Source organism: Paroedura picta, chromosome 5 (genome assembly GCF_049243985.1).
Source record: "Paroedura picta isolate Pp20150507F chromosome 5, Ppicta_v3.0, whole genome shotgun sequence".
In the NCBI taxonomy this organism is placed as follows: Eukaryota; Metazoa; Chordata; class Lepidosauria; order Squamata; family Gekkonidae; genus Paroedura; species Paroedura picta.
In genome coordinates, this window is record NC_135373.1 from 85,676,396 (window position 1) to 85,695,992 (window position 19,597).

A 19,597-nucleotide genomic window follows, 5' to 3' on the forward strand; every position below is an offset into this window, starting at 1 on the left:
AAGGTGATAATCTGCCTTCTCAAATGTGCATTAAACATTCAGCATTGATCGAAAAAGGTGTCTCTTCTGTTGCATGTGCAGATTTGTTTTGCTGTGAAATGCTATTTATTCTCACCTCCTGATAGGAAGAATGAGTCAACATCCAAGCAAAATGACCCTTTATTCACAATGTGTTGTGAAATAAAGCCTCTTTCCTTGTTCGGTTGAAATATCACAGAAAATACACTAGGAGGGCTATTAGTATATGTTGATGGACATAGTGAATATTTTTCTTTTGTGTGATATCTCAGCTTTTATTTCTTAAAATGTTTTCTTTTCGAAGAAGCCCCTTCTCCATATGCACCACAGTCCTGATCCTAATTATGAAAAGCACACACAGGAATCAGGGAGAACGCACAACTCACATGTGACTATGTCTGACCTGTGTAATATATGATGAGGTAGAATATCAGATCTTATTGCCATGTGTTGTCTGTCTCCTATGTGACAGAGGAAGCAGGTCTGCAGACATGAAATAGTGTTGGTGTCAGATTTCGTCATTGGCCTTCTTGGAAGATGAAACAACAATCCAACACATTCCATACAAAAATGAGCAGTTAAAAAAATGAAAACCAACTTTAGTCAGGAGTCACAGGCTGAGAACTGAGGAAGGATATGGCAGCCATTGCATTAATAGTAAAAGGTAAAGGTATTCCCTGTGCAAGCACCAAGTCATGTCTGACGCCCTCTAGCATTTTCATGGCAGACTCAATACAAGGTGGTTTGCCATTCCCTTCCCCAGTCATTACTGTTTTACCCCCCAGCAAGCTGAGTACTCATTTTACTGACCTCGGAAGGATGGAAGGCTGAGTCAACCTTGAGCCAGCTGCTGGGATCGAACTCCCAGCCTCATGGACAGATAGTTTCAGACAGCATGTCAGCTGCCTTACCACCCTGCGCCACAAGAAGCTCTGCATTAATAGTACTGGAGATTAATCTTAATTATTGCACAAGGTAAAGATTCAATGGAAGGCAAATTGGGTGATGATATCTTTCTGAAGGATGTACTGACTAGTACAAGTTCAACTCTCTTTCCCCATTCTTCCTTCAGCCAACCCCAGACACACCAAACTACACTACCTGAACCACAGTGTGTCATGAACAAAGAGCTCATAGGCTGCAGAAAGGTTGCTTACAGAACAGCCTAGTCTTCCAGTTGATTGAGGGACAGGCAAGTCTACAAATGTTTAAATAAATAAGAGAAAATCAGGAGGACAATTGCTGGCATTTTACCATGAAAATGTGTCTTAATTTAAGTTGTTAGGCCAACTTCATATATACCGTTTGAAATTATTTTCAGCCTCCCCACATCCCCCTCCACTGGTTGTAGGTGTACATGTGTCAAAAATTTAAAAAGCATCAGATTTCTGAACTCATCTATGCCTATGTATTTCAGCTTTTCTTGCAATGTTATTTTGATCTTAGTCATGTGATAAGTGACCATTATCAAAACAACTCTAACTTGAAAGGCCAATATATTTTAATATTTTGCCTCATACCGGCTAAATAAAACCATGCTGAGCATTCTAACAAATCCTGTGCTTCAAGAAGACCACAATCTATTTAGAATATAAAGCAGAGCCACCAGTCTCCCTGGCTGTATCCAAATGTCACGGTTTGTTTGTAATGAGAAGAAGCCTAATTTATTCTTCTCTCCCCCGTCATGTGCCAAAACAAGACTGAAGGCTAGCTGCTTTGAACAAAACCAGTCTGATGTGGTTGCTGAACTGGGACAGTTCTACAAACTGTTGTCTGTATTGCTTTCAAATCAGGATTCTAAATCACAGTTACATCCTGTTTTATAATCATACTTTGTTTCTTTCAGTTCCGGAAGCCTTTGGATTTGAGAGAATAAGGAAAGGTGAGGTGAAGAAAAGACGAGGCACTATTCTTGTGCCAGTGATATTGAGACACAAAATATACTTAATTCAGAAGGGTAGTAACCCAACAAATTTCATATAATAGTCCTTTTCATATGTCTGCATGTACTGGAAAGCTAGCAATCACTTGGATCAGGTGATTAGTGATCACCATGTTCTTTGAACAGGGGCATTGTGTGTCTTTTGCATGTGCTTACAGCTTTGGTATATGTGAACTGACCACTGGAATTTCCAGAGTTCTGGTGGCATGTACCAAAGCTCTCTGTGTATGCAAATCGTGTATGGTACCTTTGTCCAGACAACATGGCAACCCTGTGGTTCAGGAATGCAGTCTCCTGATAGGTGTAGACATATTGGCTTAAAAAGGGCGTGTAACACATGGTAGTTTTTGGTTTGGACCAGATTCTGCTTCCTGAAGTTAATAACAGCATAAAATCAATCTGAAACAAGTCAGAGTTAAAGTAAAACCAAAGAACAAGCAAGAGAAGGTGTTCATATATGTCTTTTCTTTCCCCAATACTGCCACTGACAGTCCAGTGGTTCTATCCTGGCTAGTGTACAATAAATGCTTAAAAGCCATAAACAGGTGCAAAATATCAAATAATAACTTGGCTAGAATATTTTCATTATGCAGTTGGTGACTAAGAAAACATTTTGTAGAGATGTGCTCTATATCCCATAGACAAAGTGCCAGAAATTCCATTAAAATTGTGTAATGAACACCTGAACTCTGTAATATGCTGGTGATCTCCATCTGTGATTTAAAACCATATTGATCTGGGAACAATGGAGAAAAGATTAAATGGTGAACCAAAGCATCATGCAATCTGCCATTTAGACAAATAATGGTGGCATTTTCAGTAAAGCACAAAAAGAACCCTGAAACCACACCAGAATGGCAGTGGGAATGGAGCCAGAATATACAGTCCGGGCTTGGAATCAGAAATAAAAATGGCTGTCAGCAGTGCTTCCTGTTTGCCCAAGAGCCAACTTGATGTGTTGCTTTTCCTAGCCCCCTTTTTATTGTTTACTTCCCTCTGATTCTTTAATGTCAGGCCTACTAGATCAAGTTCCAAACTTGCTGCACTCAGCTCCCTAGTCTTTCTTTCACAAACCTTTACTTGGGAAGAAATGCTTACCTCTTCCTAGAAACAAATCTAAAACCAGTGGCCTTTTATATTTAGCATTTTCTCATTTCTACAGAAAGTATCTGCAAATGTAAATATCAGGCTGCAATTAAAAATAGAATGTGGCTGATTAAAAAATAGCAACCCTGTTCCAATGGCTTTTATTAGAACACGTGCATTAGAAACCATGGAATTAATTGGTAGAGTTTGGATCAGTCCATTTGACTTCCCCCTGCTTAGAATTGGGGCGGGGGGAGAGAAGGATGAAACAGAGTGCCAAAAAGCTGCTAGCCATTTTAAGGATCCATTTAACTCCCTCTCACTTCCAAGCAAGAGAGAACAAAATCAGTCCCTGAAATGACTTTTTGCCATTTCAGCCTCACAGCAGGGTGCCCATGTTTGTCTGCTAAGAGATCAAGATGAATGCCAATCATTTAAAACATCCATTTTGTTTTCCTCCACTTGGAAGGGTGGAAATGAAACAGAGGATTTAAATGGCACGAACCCCAAACTCAATCAAGCAAAAGGTCTAGGGAAATATTCAGGGAAGGTGCTTTTCCTCACCTGGGTTTTGTGTGTGTGTGTGTGGGGGGGGGAGCATGAAATGGCCAAATTTGTGATGGATTTAAAGTTGTGAACATGTTCATGTCCATCCCCACTTAAAATAACTGGATTGTGAATGGTTCTTTAAATCTAAACTATATGTTTTCCATTTGGAATATGAGATGGATTAATAAACTTGAGGATACTAGACACCCACAGAATCACTGTATTTAGCACTTAATCTTTACAAGCCTCTTTTCTATTGTGTAACTTCTTCTGCAATAAAATTGGCAGGTGGATTCAGATTTACATGAGACTGGAAAGGACCAAAAGGAAATATCTGAAATTCAATATCCATTGCTGATGTTCTGAGGGCCAGCCTTTACACCCAAGATGCTGAAGGGCTGTTTCAAATGCTCTTTTATATGCACCAAGAGTCACTCTTGTGAAATGTTTTAATTCCCTCAGCTAATTTATATTTACCTATTCTTGTCTCTTTCTCGAGCACTGACATCACAGCTATCTAATAATTTATAAAAATGTGAGGAAAAATGCAGATGTGAGTGTGGAATGAGGAGATCTTTCCCAGGGCTTCCAATTAACATTTTGCCTCAGAACAGGGACATCCTTTGGTTTTGCAGTCTGTGATTCCAGGTCAGCATCATAGCTGCATTTTTTGGCTTTTCTTTTGCCCAGTATGCCACTTTACCTCTTATATTTGAAAAGACATTGTCCCCAAACATTACATGGTAATATACTCTTATGTGTATTAAAACTGAAGCTTAACACACTTTCAATAATATAGTCAAAGAGAATTGTTGTCTTCTTTACAAGGACAGATACCCTAAAAACATACTTTTAGAATTATTAATATTGTTTTGTTATTAGAATTATTAGTATTGTTTTTACTGTATAAGGTATTGCAAGAGGATGTTTGATCCAGCAGCATGGCTGAAGTGACGTAGATCTGGATGTTCTATTTCTTGGCTGGAACATTTTTTGTTATCTGAAATGGCCAAGCACCCCAAATACCAAAAATATTTGGGAGTCTTTGGGACTGGCAGATAGTCAGAGTTAAAAGGTGTTTAAAGGGATTGCAGTCCCTTTAAATGCTTTCTGGCTGAAGTCACTATTTGGAGAAGGTGTTTAAAGAGACTTTGAACACTTTAAACACCTTTGGAGCACTTTAAACACCTCTGGAGAAGGCATTTAAAGGAACTGTTGTCCCTTTAAGCACCCTTTTCACCTCTATTTAAGTGAATGAAGGGTGGGGGCTCATAGAATTTGGGGGCCTATAGAAATGGCCCTTCTGGTCAAATCTTTTTGTAACTGGGGGGTGTATGCACATGAAAGCTTATACCATTGATAAAATTTTGCTGGCCTTAAATTGCCACTGGACTCAAACATTGTTCTGCAGCTTCAGATGAACGCAGTTACCCACCTGAATCTACCTTTTAGTTAATGAATGAGCAGTCTTCCCTGTTTCTTCTCTCAGTGATTAGAATGAAGTTTGCCAATGGGAAAAGTCTACAGTATGTTTTCTCAGTTACAAAATAAGAGGGCCTATTGCTGTGTCACTGGGGATTGGCTGAAGTGGTCGTCTGCTATTGATTACTTGGTTGCTGTTAGTATATTGTCTGGGCTCCTTCATGATGACAGAACTTCAGAGTTATTATTAGTGAACCCACCTGGGAATTGACATATTTGCCATTTATCAAGATCCCAAGAAGAGACACTCTAAGAGTTTCTCAACCTATGAATTAAGAGGAGGCTTCCACTCGCTTTAACTGGGGAAATACTGCAGTTGTACTGGAAATTCTTGTAAACAGGTTTTTAGAACAATAAACTTACCGCTTAAATCTGTGCACTAGGCCTAATGCCATTGGATGTTAATCACATCAAACCCGCTTTAAATTGAAGCATGTTAGTTTAAATATTTTGTGGAATACAGCCTTTCATAGGCCCCTTTGGAGAGGATCTCTCCCAATTATTTTAGAGCAGATGTAGCTTGAACTTCATGCCCACTTCTTTGGGACTCAGTGGGCTGTCATCCCTGGTAACCATATATACAAGTGGGTTGTAGTATTCATGAGAAGGAGTCTCTTTGGCCTTTTTTGCCAAGACTCAAGGTGGAGTTATCTCACTTTGCAGAAAACCCAATCATTAAAATATTTTAAAGAGACTCAGCCAATTAAATCAAAACCAGCAAAGCATATATAAAAATCTGCAATGTTAAAAATATGAGTGTTGACACAATGGCCTATTGTAGCTGCTGACATGTAGATCATGTAAATATGCAGTTAAAGACTCTGAGCATGGATTATAGAAGGTATAATTGCTATCTCTGATGCAAATGTTTATTTAGGCAATATTTAAAGAGGGTAATGTTATGCACCAAGGACAGAATTGCTGAACACAGTATTTTCCATTTCCAAACGATGTGAATATTTTGAGGGAGGGAAGGATGTTCTAAAAAAATGTGTTAACTGTCAAAGTGACTGCTCTAAACACTTCCCATATCTAAAGTATGGAGAGGATCCCTGGGCCTTTCATCTAGATAATTTTTGGGAACCTTTGGGGCTGAAGTGAGTTTGGAATCAAGAACTTCCCTAGTATGTACAGTCAGAATTGAGTTCACTGTAACTTACTCTGTAGTATGTGTGTTTAGGACTCCAGCCAACAGTGTTCTGTCTTGCTTTTGCATATCTGGTAGAGAATTATAGATTAAAATCTTGGAAAAGAAAGCTTGTATTTGATGCTCATGCTTCTCAAATAGGTTTTATCCTAAACTGTCATAAATCAGTTGAAATTGCATGTACATCTCTGAAAGCAGACTTCGACCTCCAAGCTATTTGTCTAAAAATCTGAAATATGAAAACTGTTGCCACTATATTATATACTTATCCCTTGTCAAATTTAGATCAAAGCACCTTGAGTTAAGGAAGAACAAATCTGCTTTAGCTTGATAAATATCTTGTAGTTGCTTTCCTACAGGGAACTGTTATCTTTATTAAAGAACACTTCCAGGGCCCCATCTTCTATTTGCACAGAATGACCCATGTCAAGGCTTTGACTGGAATATTGAACCACATTAGTTGTAGTACACTTTTGTCATTTGCAGATTCAGCACTACAATTTCACATTTTTTCTTGAAGTGGATAGCCTTGAGCACATGCCTTTTCCAACTCAAGCTCAATCAGCATGAGAGTTTGGGGATATGACCTTGGAGCATGCTGACTTCAGCCTGTCTGCCTCCTCAAATTCACCTCAGCTCAAGTAAGTGTTTGCAGATGACTCGTGTTTCCCAGTTGATTTTTATGGTCAGTGTGGCATGGATGACTCATCCAATGACGGTGGTCCACCTGGCAGTGCTCAGCCCCAGTAGTGGTAGCTCCTGTTGTTCAGCTCATCTGGGTCTGGTTGCAAATGCTGCTCAATTGTCCATTGCAGTGGCAAAGGTCATCTGGACCCAATGCCTCCTGCCAGGCAGGTATTTGACTCATACCGGGCAGAAGCATCCAAATGCTCCGTTGTTACCAGTCCCAGCAGTATAGAAGGAGGAGGTGGCATTATGAGACAAGAAGAGCTGATTTTTATACCCTGCTTTGCACTACCCAAAAGAGGCTCAAAGTGGCTTACAATCAACTTCCCTTTCTTCTCCCCATGACAGACACCCTGTGAGGTAGGTGAGGCTGAGAGAGCTCTGACAAAACTTCTGTGTGAGAACAGTTCTAAGAGAACTGTGAATGGCCCAAGGTCTCCCAGCTAGCTGCATGTGGAGAAGTGGGGAATCAAACCTGGCTCACGAGGTTAGAGGCTGCAGCTCTTAACCCCTACACCAAGTTAGCAGAGAAGGGCAAAGCTGGAATATTCGCTAGGATCCTTCTTCGCAGGTCCTTTTAACCACAAAGCTGGAGGAAAAGACTGTGAGGCCTGTTGGTTCAGTTCATCTTACATTTTTTCTTTGTACAGGATTACCCCCCCCCCCAAAAAAAAAAACAATCCAGGAACTTATGTGAGAGATAATGTCAGAGTGGAAAGTCTACATTGATTTTGAAAGAATGATCTGTGACTAGAGGAAGCCTTAATCCAAGTTCTTGCTGGTGGATATTTGCCGCAAAATCCACATGGATTTCCACTCTGACACAACATTTTTTACATGAATCCTTCAAAGCACTTATCTACCTAACAGGAAAAGTACATTGTGATCAATGTTCAAGGTCCTGTTGCTGCTCTTTTGTCTCAAGGAAGAACTCAAACAAACAAACAAACTACCAGGATTTATTTATTTATTATTGAATTTGTACCCCACCCCTCCCGACATGTTGGCTCAGGGTGGCTTACAGAATAAAAGGGCACAGTAGGTCAAATATGATGAAACAGTAAAAAGCCAACAACTCCCCACAATTAACTGTGAAACAGCATACAACCACAAGGCAACAACAAGATGGCAGACAAGAAAAAAAGAAATACCGCCCCAAACTCCTACCCCACCACCCATATCCTGCTAATAGTGGCATGTGATGTAACAATAAGGCAGTCAGATATATTAACCAGCTTCTAAGCTTGGCAAATTGACGTAGGGCGAGACCCAGAGATCAATCCTGGCATCTCCCCCTGGCCTCAACCAAAAGCCTGGCAGAAGAGCTCCATCTTGCAGGCCCTGCGGAATGTTGATAACTCCGACAGGGGCCTCAGCTCTTCTGGGAGCTCATTCCACCGAAAAGGCCCTGGTCCTGGTTGAGGCCAGGTGGACATCCTGGGCACCCAGGACCACCAGGAGATTCATACCCACAAAGCGAAACACCCTAGGGGGACCATAGGCAGATAAGCGGTCCCACAGGTAAACAGGATACAGTAGAATCAACACCCATTATCAGGGCAATGACTGCCCATGTACCCTGCAGGAACTTCTCTTGCTAAAAGTTAATCCAAGCTTTTGCTACACATTTTCTTTGTACCACAATGTAGGCTGTGTAGCAGACAAGTGCCTTTCTGCTTGGTTTGCAGAACAGTTTTGGAACTCCCCCCCTCCCCGTCCCTGACAAATAATATTTTTCTGAAGTTCATGCCATGTCAGTTGCTGGAACATGGCCTCTCATACTGTTCTCTAGATTGGAAAACTTATTGCTGTACCTTTAGATTGATTAGCCAAAAACCTGTCTTTACACACACAAGACTGGCCCATCAAATATGTGTGCCAAACCATGCCAGGTAATATGATTTGCCACATCTGTGGTACCTTAAAAAAAAAAGAAGCTGGTTGTGATTGATGTTTGGGAAATTCTGTGATGTATTGTGAACCTTCTTGGAATGTCAAAATTGAGGTGTGGTTTCTCTGCTGAAAAAGAAACACCCCTTAAGATAAAGCATACTAGAACTTTATAATAAACTAGATTTAAAGCCCATTTTACTCGACATAAAACGGGCACTAGATGGCAGCGCCCTCCCCCCACGGACTCCCCAAGGGTTCTGCGTAGGCCTGGATGGCGTGGTGCGGGCCAGCAAGGCTGGCCGCGGCGTCCGTGGGGCCACAGAAGCCTTTCTCCCCCTCCCCCCCGCAAAGCGCGGAAGGTGTTAGTGGGGCCGGGGCCGGATGGCAGTGAAGCAGCCTACCTTCGGGCGGCGGCCGCAGCTTCTCAGCGGCTGGGCGCTTTGTCGATGTTGTTGTGCGGCCGGGCCTGAGGCGGGCGGGCATGTTGTGGGCCGCGGGGGTGGCAGCACAGCAGCGGCGGTGGCAGCGGCGTGGTGCAGACTGTGGAGCGGCTCGCCGGCGTGCTCCGAGTTCGCGTCGCCATTTTAGTTGGTGGTATGTTGTCTGGGCGCCAGCGGTGAAGGGCGTAGGAAGCGGGGAGGTATCGGCGGAAGGTTTTGGGCGGCCGTGGCAGCGGGGAACCCGTGAAAGGCAGCAAACCAAGGAGCGGTAAGTGGGGGTGGGTGGGGGTGGGAAGGGCGCGGCCGTCGGGGGCTGGGGATGTCGGTCATCGAGCGGGGTGGGAAGAGCGGGGACAGTGGCGGCCGGGAACGGACGCTCGGGGTGAGGGTGGGAAGGGCTGGGGTGGCGTGTGGAGCCGCGTAGCCGGGGCAGGGCAGGCGGTGTGGCGAGGGGAAGTTTTTTTCCCAGAGGCCAGCGCCGTGGGGCAAGGCTCCTGGCCGGCTGCCATCCGGCAAGGATGGCGGTCGGGAGGAGTGTGGAATTAGCGGCGGGCTGTCCTCGAGACGGGCCAATAGGGAGGCGAGCGAAGCCACTTGGCCCTGGATTGCCACTCTGAGGAGCAAATCAGGAGCCGCAAAGCGACTCCTGATTCTCTCCCCAGAGTTTTTACCCCGGACAGGTCCCGCCCTACTCCCCACCAGCCCTTACTGCTTTATTTAATCCGCTCCACAGGAGCGGATTAAAGATGCAATCACCAGGCCAAGGTACACTGTTTGAATTCCCTTATTTACCTGCAGTGTTGCTTTTTGGCAATGCTAATCTTTAGCGCCATGAAGCATTCTTCTACCTAAGGAAACGTCTTCCAATTTAAGTCGCTGTTCTTCAAAAGCTGAAGGAAGGTTTCTCACTTTGCTTACTGGAGTGGTAGAAAAGGGATGTCATGAACTCCCTCTTGTTCAGAGAGGGAGAGCAAAGACTCAGATGTGGATGGGGCCATGCATCTGATGCCACCACAGAAGAAGGCATCTCCAGGAACCCCCTTGGATATGCAAGAGGAGGCCCAAAAGCCAACACTTTCATCCTGGGTTACAATCCAGCCTTCTGTATCTGGCTTAGATGCCACCCCAGAAGGCTCTTCCCAACTGACCTCTCAAGCCTGACAAAGCCCTGAACAATAATAACCCATCAGGTACTTGCAATTGTATTCAGACACAGCATCTTTAAGAATAGCTTGCTATCTTTGCCCTTGTCAGTCAGGTGCATCCTTTAAATGACCAACATTGTATACACATAATTGCTTGCTTTTTGTTCCTGACCAGTCAATGGAATTTTTAACTAGTTCATAAATTCATTTAATTATTTAATTTGAGGTATTAGATACCCTTTCTTTCTCCCAGCATGCTCAGACAGTAATATAACATATTGCTAATAGCGTTAAAGCCTATTGTACAAAAAATGGACTCTAGACTGCCCATGCTCCCTTTTAGTACTCCCCCCCAAGCCTGTAGGGAGTGTTGGCCACGTAACAGCTGGTTATAACAGTTATAGGGCTGTCATGATCAGCTGTAACATGGGGCCCAATTCTCTTTAAATGCTCCCTGCCAGCTTGCCAAGGTAAGGGTAAGAGAAGGGGGGGCAGTGTTATAGCTGATCATGACAGCCCCATGGGGGCCTGGTCCCTTTAAATGTTTCCCACCAGCCTGGCATGAAGGAGGGGAGCATTTTAAAGGAATGAGACTGTAAAGTACCCCCCCTTTTTAAATGCTTCTTCCAACTTGCCAGACTGGCAGGGAGCCTTTAAAGGGACTGTCCCCCATGGGGCTGTCATGATCAGCTATAACGTGGGTCCGGCTCCTTTTAAGCGCTCCCTCCCAGCCTGGTAAGGCAGGGAAAGCATTTAAAAGGAGTGAAGCCCTGCGTTACAGCTGATCATGATAACTGTAATGTGGCAGTGTGTTCCTTTTAAATACCCCCCATCTTCACAGACAAGGGTGGGAGGGTTGCATGTTGAACATTCCAAAGCCTCCTAGTGAGGGCAGGGCTTTTCCTGGAGTCTTTGGAAGTACGAGCACTCAGTTATATTGTGTAGAAGGTATGCCCCTAAAAATGGAGACAATAGCAGAGGAAATGGGTAGTGGAAGCAATTAATGAATTGTGTGTAGAAACCGAGCATAATCAGGCAAATGCATCTGAATTAGAAGTATCCTAACAACTCAAAGGACAATCAGTTCCCTGCTTACAAGTGTCAAGTGGGACAACTGGCTGATTTATGGAGGATTGGTCTATCAATGGTTACTAGCCTGGATGACTAAAGGGAACTGCCCTATTAAAAGGTGGTAAATCTCTGAATACCAATGCCAGGCAGCAACGTCAAGGGAATACCTTACCTTCTCTGTCCTATTGTTGGGCCTCCAGATGAACTGGTTGGTCTCTGCGTGAGACAGGATGCTGGACCACATGGACCACTCATATGATCCAGCAGGGCTTATGTTATTATGTTCTTAACTAGTCATCATTATGTAAACCAGACAAGATTTTGTTTTGTCTAAAACCTGGCAAAATAGGAGATGTCTTTGGAGATGCCAGTAAAGGCATTATGGTTCTGGTGATTCTTGCCTTAAGCAGATAAGCTATTTTTCCATACTAAGAGGATAAATGTTTTTGTTGCTATTCAATTTTCTGTCAAGTCCATTTTTTTTAAATAGTCTTTAGCCAGGAAGGCTGAAGCTAATGGCTGCTGCACATGTTATATTCAGCACTGAGAGACTGCAGAAAACAGATTCCCAACAATTATAACCTATTTAAATCAATAAGCAATATCAAATAAACATTTTTAAATTAAAGAACTGCAAGAGTTCACATCTATGACAATGTGATCTTACCTGGTGATACTTGCATTTATGAAAATAACAGTAAGACAACCTCAAAAGACATCTTATGTGTGTGTGTGTGTGTGTGTGTTTGTTTGTTTGTTTAATGTTTCAATTTATATCCCACCACTCCCACACATTTTGGAACAACAATTAAGCATATAGCACCACCACTAACATGTAATGACTCAGACTTGGTGCATCTGAGCAGACCAATGGCTCAGTCTTTGTGCCCTATGTCTAGCCAGTCCCTTAAAGATGCACCAACCTGTAGCTGTGCTCTGACTTGCGGTGTCTTAGGTTCTTTACAGGAGTTTCCTGTATCCCTAAAATAAGAAAATATGTCTTCACAGAAAGGAGTGCTTCTGAGGCAAGAGTGCTTCTCCCTGCAGCTTCAGCACCTCCAATCCCTCAGGGAAAATTACATGTAGCATGGGGTGTGAAGTATATACCATTACCCTTCATCCCCCAATTACCTTGTTTGGGTAGGGGAGAGTGGCATTTTCCGCCATGTTGGGTATTTTTATAGTCTTTTAGTGGTGGTGGTGTGTGTGTGGGGGTTTAATGGGGGATTTTAAGACTACTGTTACCCGCCATGAGCCTGTAGGGAGTGGCGGGAAATAAATATAATAATAATAATAAAAATAGTTGCAATAACAATAACAATACAGACTAAGAGCCAATTAATGCAAACACAATCCTCCCTTCCAGTAATTAGTATTAAAAAAATCATATCTAAAATATGAATATATAGTTTCATAGCAATGAGTGCTTCTGGGGCAAGAATGCTTCTCCCCATAGCTTCAGCCCCTGCAATCTCTCAAGGAAAATGGCACTTTCTTTCATTATAAGGAATATCCCACCTCTTTACATTCTTTCTAGTAGACTCAGGTGTTACACAAGCAAATCCTACCCTAGCCACAAAGTATTGATTTGATTACTATAGGATCACCATCATTATGGTGAAAATCACTGTATAATGTAGACTTTCTAGTGATAAGATGTACCTGAGGTGGAACAAGAATTTGAACCTTGGAGAGGTATTCTTTGTATTCTTAAATACAAATAATGGACTGCGAGGGACCAAACAGCAAATACCTGCCTCACAATTGTCTTGTAGAGTAGTGATCCCCAACCTGTGGGCCGCAGACGACTAATTGGAGGTGGGCCCCGAAGTACGCCTTCTCTCCCTCCCCCGGCCCTTTACTTCATCCCCCCAGCCCTTTACAACACACTTCATTGTTGTGGCGTGTCTGTATCTTATTTTGAAGGGATGTTTAAACATTACCATAGCGACCAGAGAGCGTTAGGGCAGTGGTTGAGAGTAGAGGAGTAAACTACCCCCCCACCGGGCCTCAGTAAAAGGCGTTGAGTGGTCCCCGATGATAAAAAGGTTGGGGACCACTGCTGTAGAGCAGTGGTCCCCAACTTTTTATCACCGGGGACCGGTCAATGCTTGACAATTTTACTAAGGCCCGGGGGGGGGGGATAGTCTTTTGCCGAGGAACTGCTAAGCCTCACTTGCTTTCCCACCAGTGCCTCTGACTTCCCACCACCCACTGGGGGGATCTGCGCAGTGCCACACTGAGGGGGAGCCCAAGCCATGGCGGCCGATGGAGAGCACCAAAGGTGAGCCAGCGGCAGAGTGGCAGGGCAGCCCCCGAGGCAGCAGCCAGGGAGGAGAATGAGGAGGAGCTGCGGCCCGGTATGGACTGATCCACGGACTGGCACCGGTCTCCAGACCGGAGGTAGGGGACCACTGCTGTAGAGAGCAAAGTAATGAGCTGCAAGGATCCTTTCCATCCTAGTTATCTGGAACTAAATTCCGTGGATTTGGTGTTGTTTGTGATGGATCAGTGGTAAGAAAGAGCCAACTTGAATATTCTTTGATATCCTTCAATGGCATCATTGAAGATGATTCTAGTAAAGGCATGAGATCAGAAATTCCAGTTCAGTGGCTCTATATAATGTTATGAAGCAGTGTTTCCTGCTTGATGTCAGGGTTGCTTCAAGATCTAGCTCAAGCTGTGTGCCAGGTTATGTAGCAGCTTGAGTAATGAGGCTTGCTCTACATCACTAAGCCTGTTGGGTGGTGTTAGGGTACATTTGGAGAATTTCTGCTGACTCTAAGCAGATCTGGGTCTCATTAGTGCCTGTATGGGAAGACCACCTGGGAATCCTATTTAAAGCATCTCAAGTTTCATGATGGCTAAAAGGCAGCATACTAATGATGATTATGATGATTTAGGACATAAGGAATATAAATCTCTTCCATGTCTGCTGTGACAATTATTTTGTTTTATCGCCACCATCTTTGTTATAAAGATGTCAAAACCATAAATGCTAAATGGAAGGCATACCATAGTCCATAATACCCCTGCATATGGTTATCAAGTAGGCCATGACAGCAAACAATATGAGGCATGTATTCATCACATTATTCAATATAATGGCTGCACTGTTATTCACAAACTGGTACAGATGGACTGGGGAAGTCTGTATAACTCAGCCCTGTTCAGACTTGAGGCCAATAGCTCCTTCACTGGAGGTTCACATGCACAACCAGGATTTCAAGATTTTAAGTTTAAAAATATGTATTCCTTATATATCAGATACTGGAAGGCCTAGTTGTTTCTAGCTGTTCCTCTGAAGTAGGTCTGCCTCAAAAAGCTGTATAAGACTGAAAAGGGATGGTGATCAGAAGGTTTTTTTTTAACCAAACAGTGACCCTGAAGAGAAGAGTAGACACTTGCTGGTCTTGTTTTCAGGAGTACAAAGGGATGATTGACAGTTACATTGATGCTAAAAATGGCATAATTTCTTGAAAATGGCAATAAATTTTTGTGCCAGACACAGACACACACACACTGCTGTGCTGAGGTGGAGCCCCACAATACTCAAGCCTGGAAGGTACTTCTTTCCTTGGTAGAGGAACAATATTTACGAAATAAATTAGATGCAGTGAAGAGGCAGGACCAGTTTGAAAAGAATTGATAAAACAGAGATGATCAGTGAGATCTTTGGTGATTATTTTTTTCAACTATCCTTGATATGACTCCCTCTTGTGGTAAATTGTAGCATTTATTGTCACCTATTTATATATCGCCTTTGTGGGTTCTATGCGCTTAAATCAGGAAGACAGCTTACAAGACAAATAAATTTACGTTCGTGCTTATTTAATTTTAAACCCTCCACCATACAGAACAATGCAACAAAGATTTATTTATTTATTAGATTTATATACTGCTGCTTTTCCAAATAACCTGTAGCGGTTCACAGAATAAAATATTAAAATCCAGTAAAAACCCTACTTTATAATAAACAACAAGCGGTGATAGCTTCTAATCAATTGATCCCCTCCCACCTTGTTTAGCTGGAGTCCAAATCTTCCACTGGGAGTGGTTGCATATCTACAGCTAATGTGTAGGTATAAAGTGAATAAAAATTTGCAGCAGATAGCTCCTCCTCTGAATTCAATTAACGTGTCCTTGCTTGCAAAAATTTTGTTGTGAATCTAGTCCCAGGGTCTCCTCAGTGGTCTCCTCAGGGATGGTCTTGGCAGTTTTGGGAGCCCTAGGCAAAATCCATGATGGGGACCCAGAACCACAGCTCCTCCCAATCAAGAAGTGGTCTCCATAATCACCCCCAGTAGAGCCACTGTGAGCAACCAACCTATGTCTCACACAGAGTGGGAACAAGCAGCCCCTGTCCTGGCAAGCAAGTGGGGGAGTGGGAAGAGCCCCAGTTACAGTGAAGAACCTGTATTAACCTGCTCCCTTCTGGCCCTTTGGGACTCCACTCCTTCCCTGCCCAAGGAGGTGAAGATGGCGCCTTCATCTTTTTCTGCAGGCTACACTGGCATTGACATAATTTCTCACTTGATTTTTCCCCGTCCCACTCCCTGCCATGCTGGCTGTGTGGCTGCTGTGTTGATTTACTTGATGCCTGTTCTCCTTGCCATGGCAGAGAATAGTGGATGATACTATGGGACAACTCAGTAAGGGTCTCAGGGCTGGTGCCCTGGATACCCTATGGCAAAGCCTGCCTCTGCTTCTCCTCAAGTCTACCATGATGCTCTCCTTTTGCTGCCCCCTACTGTTGACAGAGTTTGAATATGCAGAGACGGTGCAGCACCAGACTGCTTAAAGAACAAAATAGTTTTATTTATGAAGAGAAACAACTATATATAGAAAGACAGCGATAGAGTGGTCTCTAGCTAACTATTTAGCTAGCTGCAGTCCTTCTTCTAAACAATGGCTGTTCTGGAGGAAGGCAGGGAGGAAATGTGGTCAAAAAGCAGGTAGTTTCCTGTTGAGTCAATCAGGACACTGGAGGAGATAATTTGAAAATCATCAGGAAGTTCCTGTCCTATCTATGCTAAATACTCATCTCCTCTGATGCCAACTGCAGGACACCCTTTATATTCTGCTCAATTACACACCCTGCAGATTTTGCATATTTTAACACATATTGTATATTCTAAGCAGTGAGTGCTTGGGGGCTGCATTTGCATCTGGTTCACTGGTCTTATGGGCCTAGCTTTTCGTCATATGCATTTTGCTCTTTTAAATATTTGCTGTTGTTCCTTATACCATTTGTTGTTTGATTCTCCTTTGTGGTCACTGGATGTTTTGTGGAACCACAGTTTTGGATTCCTTGCCGCTAAGGATAACTCCTGGAGCCTGTCCACACAATCATTCAACACATGCTGGGCCCTTAATCACATTTCATCATGTCACAACTTGCTGAGTGAAGTCAAGGCAGTAGTTTGTGGTTATTTCACTTGCCTAGGCCAGTTATGTTCCTGTAGAACAGGCAAATGTGACTGGTAGGGAGAATCTGAAGCCAGTGCTGACAATTGCCAGCTAAACTCAATCCTGCATATGCTTATCCTGTATGAATGAACTGCTACAGTGATCACTGGGAGAGAAGAGACAGTAAGCAGAGTCATTTTCAAAGGGCACCTGCTCCTTTAGTCACAGTTGTAAGGTCCCATTTTGGGGGGGATTATGTTATAGTACGACTTCTCAGTCCCTATTGTTTAACATTTGAAATCATTGGCAGAACATATGGATAGCTTTAAAAGGAACTGTTTCAAAGCCCATCTATCAAAAGTATCTTCCTCCTTTCCTCTGTTTTAGCCACCAGGTTGCAAAATCAAGGAGTCATTTATTTAGGGGCACACACTGGCTCTCAGAATTTAAGATGACTCACAACAACAATTTGATTCTTGATGAAGTCGGAACATTTCAGGAGAAATATACTAGGGTAAGCTTTGGGTCTGTCAGTTGTGATTATTTTATTCATACAATGAGACCCATTTTCAACTTTAAGGTCTACTAATATGCCCGTGATTTAATTATGCCCAACTTGGCTTAAATTTTTAAAATATTAACTTGCCGTGAAGAGCACAGTACTTATGCCTGATACTTTCTAGCAACAGTTAAGAAAACAGGAGTAAACACACTCTGGTTTTGTTCTGAAAAAAATGCTGTTTTTTTTAAATGTAATTTACAGTGAGAATTTCAAAAATAAATGACCCATACCTCCTTTCACACATACTAGTTTAATTTCTGCTCAACCAGTGTTGTTACACAAAGAAACGTATCTACAAAAGCAGGAACAAAAGATATTGGGGTGATAGGAAGGAGATTAGTAAGGAGCTGTTCTTCTGTCTGCCTTACATGTGATATGGCTGAATGGCTCCTGGCATGAAACGTATGGGGTTTGCATGATCTCATTTGGGTGGGCCAAAAATACAATCAAGTTCATTCTAGTGGCTGTAATGATCATGCTTGCATCTTGCTACTGTATCATGATCACATGTATTTTTCTCAGAAGAAAAGGCTACTCACATCAGTGATATTTATGTTGGCTTAGGTGTTGAGGATAGCAGGCTTCGGGGAATGAAGTCTTTTTAAACTGAAAGAAATCTGATGTGCAGATAAGTAGGCAAAACCCATTAGTGAAGTTAACCTGTGGGAAACAGTGACAAGGTGAGCTAATACGATGACCGTCACTGTTTTTTTTGCCATCAAGTTGCAGCCAACTTATAACAACCATGGCAAGAGATATTCATAGGTGTTTGCCATTACCATGTCTGCATAGTGACCCTGGTATTCCCATCCAAATACTGACCAAGGCCAACCCTGATTAGCTTCTGGCTAGCCTGGGCCATCCACATTAGGGCATGACCTTCACTAGTCCCTGTCTTATCATCGTATATATTCCCTCAAGCAAACGCCCTTGTGAAATTGTCGTGGATTCCTATGGTACTTCATTAATGGTTGTCCAGAACCATTCTGTACATTTCTGAATTAGTGCCAGTCTCTCAGACTTCCAGTTATTGGCTCTGCTGAAATATATGTAAAAATGCAATAGATACATCATATTCTCTAGCATGTGGTGAGCTACATATATATTTTTAATGGACTAAAAAAGTTTCTGTTCATCTAGCTTTAGGACAAGTTGATTCTTTAAATGATGGGGTGACTCTCCTATTTACAAAATAAACAAGACATATTTGGTCTGCTAAAAGCTGAGTGCATTGCAAGAGTTTGTCACAATAATTTATCCAAGATATCACAATTTTCAGACAATGCCACTCAGCCATTGCAACACACAACTGAGCTACCTGTGGTGGACCTTATGAACCAACCTCCAGATCATAGGCCTGTAGTGTTGGCAGGCTGAAGCACCTGAGGCACACAACATGTGCCCCATACCTCACCTGGAAGAGATGGGCAGAGTGATTCAGATAAACATGTTTGATTTGACTTATAATGCTGTAAATAAAGAAAAACTGGCATGGTTAACCAGTTTACAAACAATAAAAGACAATGATACATATAGGTTAGTGCATTGCCTCAAAATATTTGAAATGCCTATGGTCAGATATTTTTTTCTTAGGACAATAATGACTAGTTTCTATGTGCAGAACAATATAAATTCCAGCTCTCCTGCCATTATAAAAACATAACTTTTCTTAGATGTAAGCACATTCTAATCCCAAAGGTATAGATATTGTTTTAAAGCACATTGCTTATTTGATAAATGTCACAAGCTGAACATCATGCTTCTTTTTGTTTGTTATTTGTCATTCTGATCATAGCAAATCAGATTAGTGAAGACTGGTACTATCCTATTGGGCAGACAAAATGCTTTACAGTAAATTCCTGACATCTGTTTCACAAATCAATTAAATACATTCATCGATCCCTGTCCATCTCTACTTTATAGCATATGACACTGAGGAGTTGTAACACTGAATATATGGGCAATGTGGTAAAGAGGCAGAATGATGAACTGGTAATTACAGAAATCAAACTCTGGTCACTTCCTTCTTTGTTTTACTTGTGGCTCTAATAAAAGTGGATGCAAATAGCTTCCTATAATGAACTACTGGTGAAAGAATGAAAGGAATTTAACTACCCAGTCAAGAACAGACAGCATCAACAAATATACACAAGAGTATGGAATGGA

General features: G+C 42.5%; 1 long non-coding RNA gene across 3 annotated transcripts in view; it reads left to right on the forward strand.

Annotated features, from left to right (window-relative positions):
* LOC143839104 (uncharacterized) overlaps positions 1 to 18,964 on the forward strand; it is a 39,619-nt gene extending 20,655 nt beyond the window's left edge. The window contains exons 3-4 of one of the 3 annotated variants that reach the window (XR_013231610.1): positions 1,865 to 1,900; positions 3,884 to 6,299. This is a non-coding gene — a long non-coding RNA (uncharacterized LOC143839104). Of the gene's footprint in view, positions 1 to 1,864; positions 1,901 to 3,883; positions 6,300 to 17,256; positions 17,365 to 18,710 lie in introns of those variants that run through there. The other 2 variants (XR_013231609.1, XR_013231611.1) reach the window with 2 other exon arrangements.
* The last annotated feature ends 633 nt before the right edge of the window (positions 18,965 to 19,597 follow it).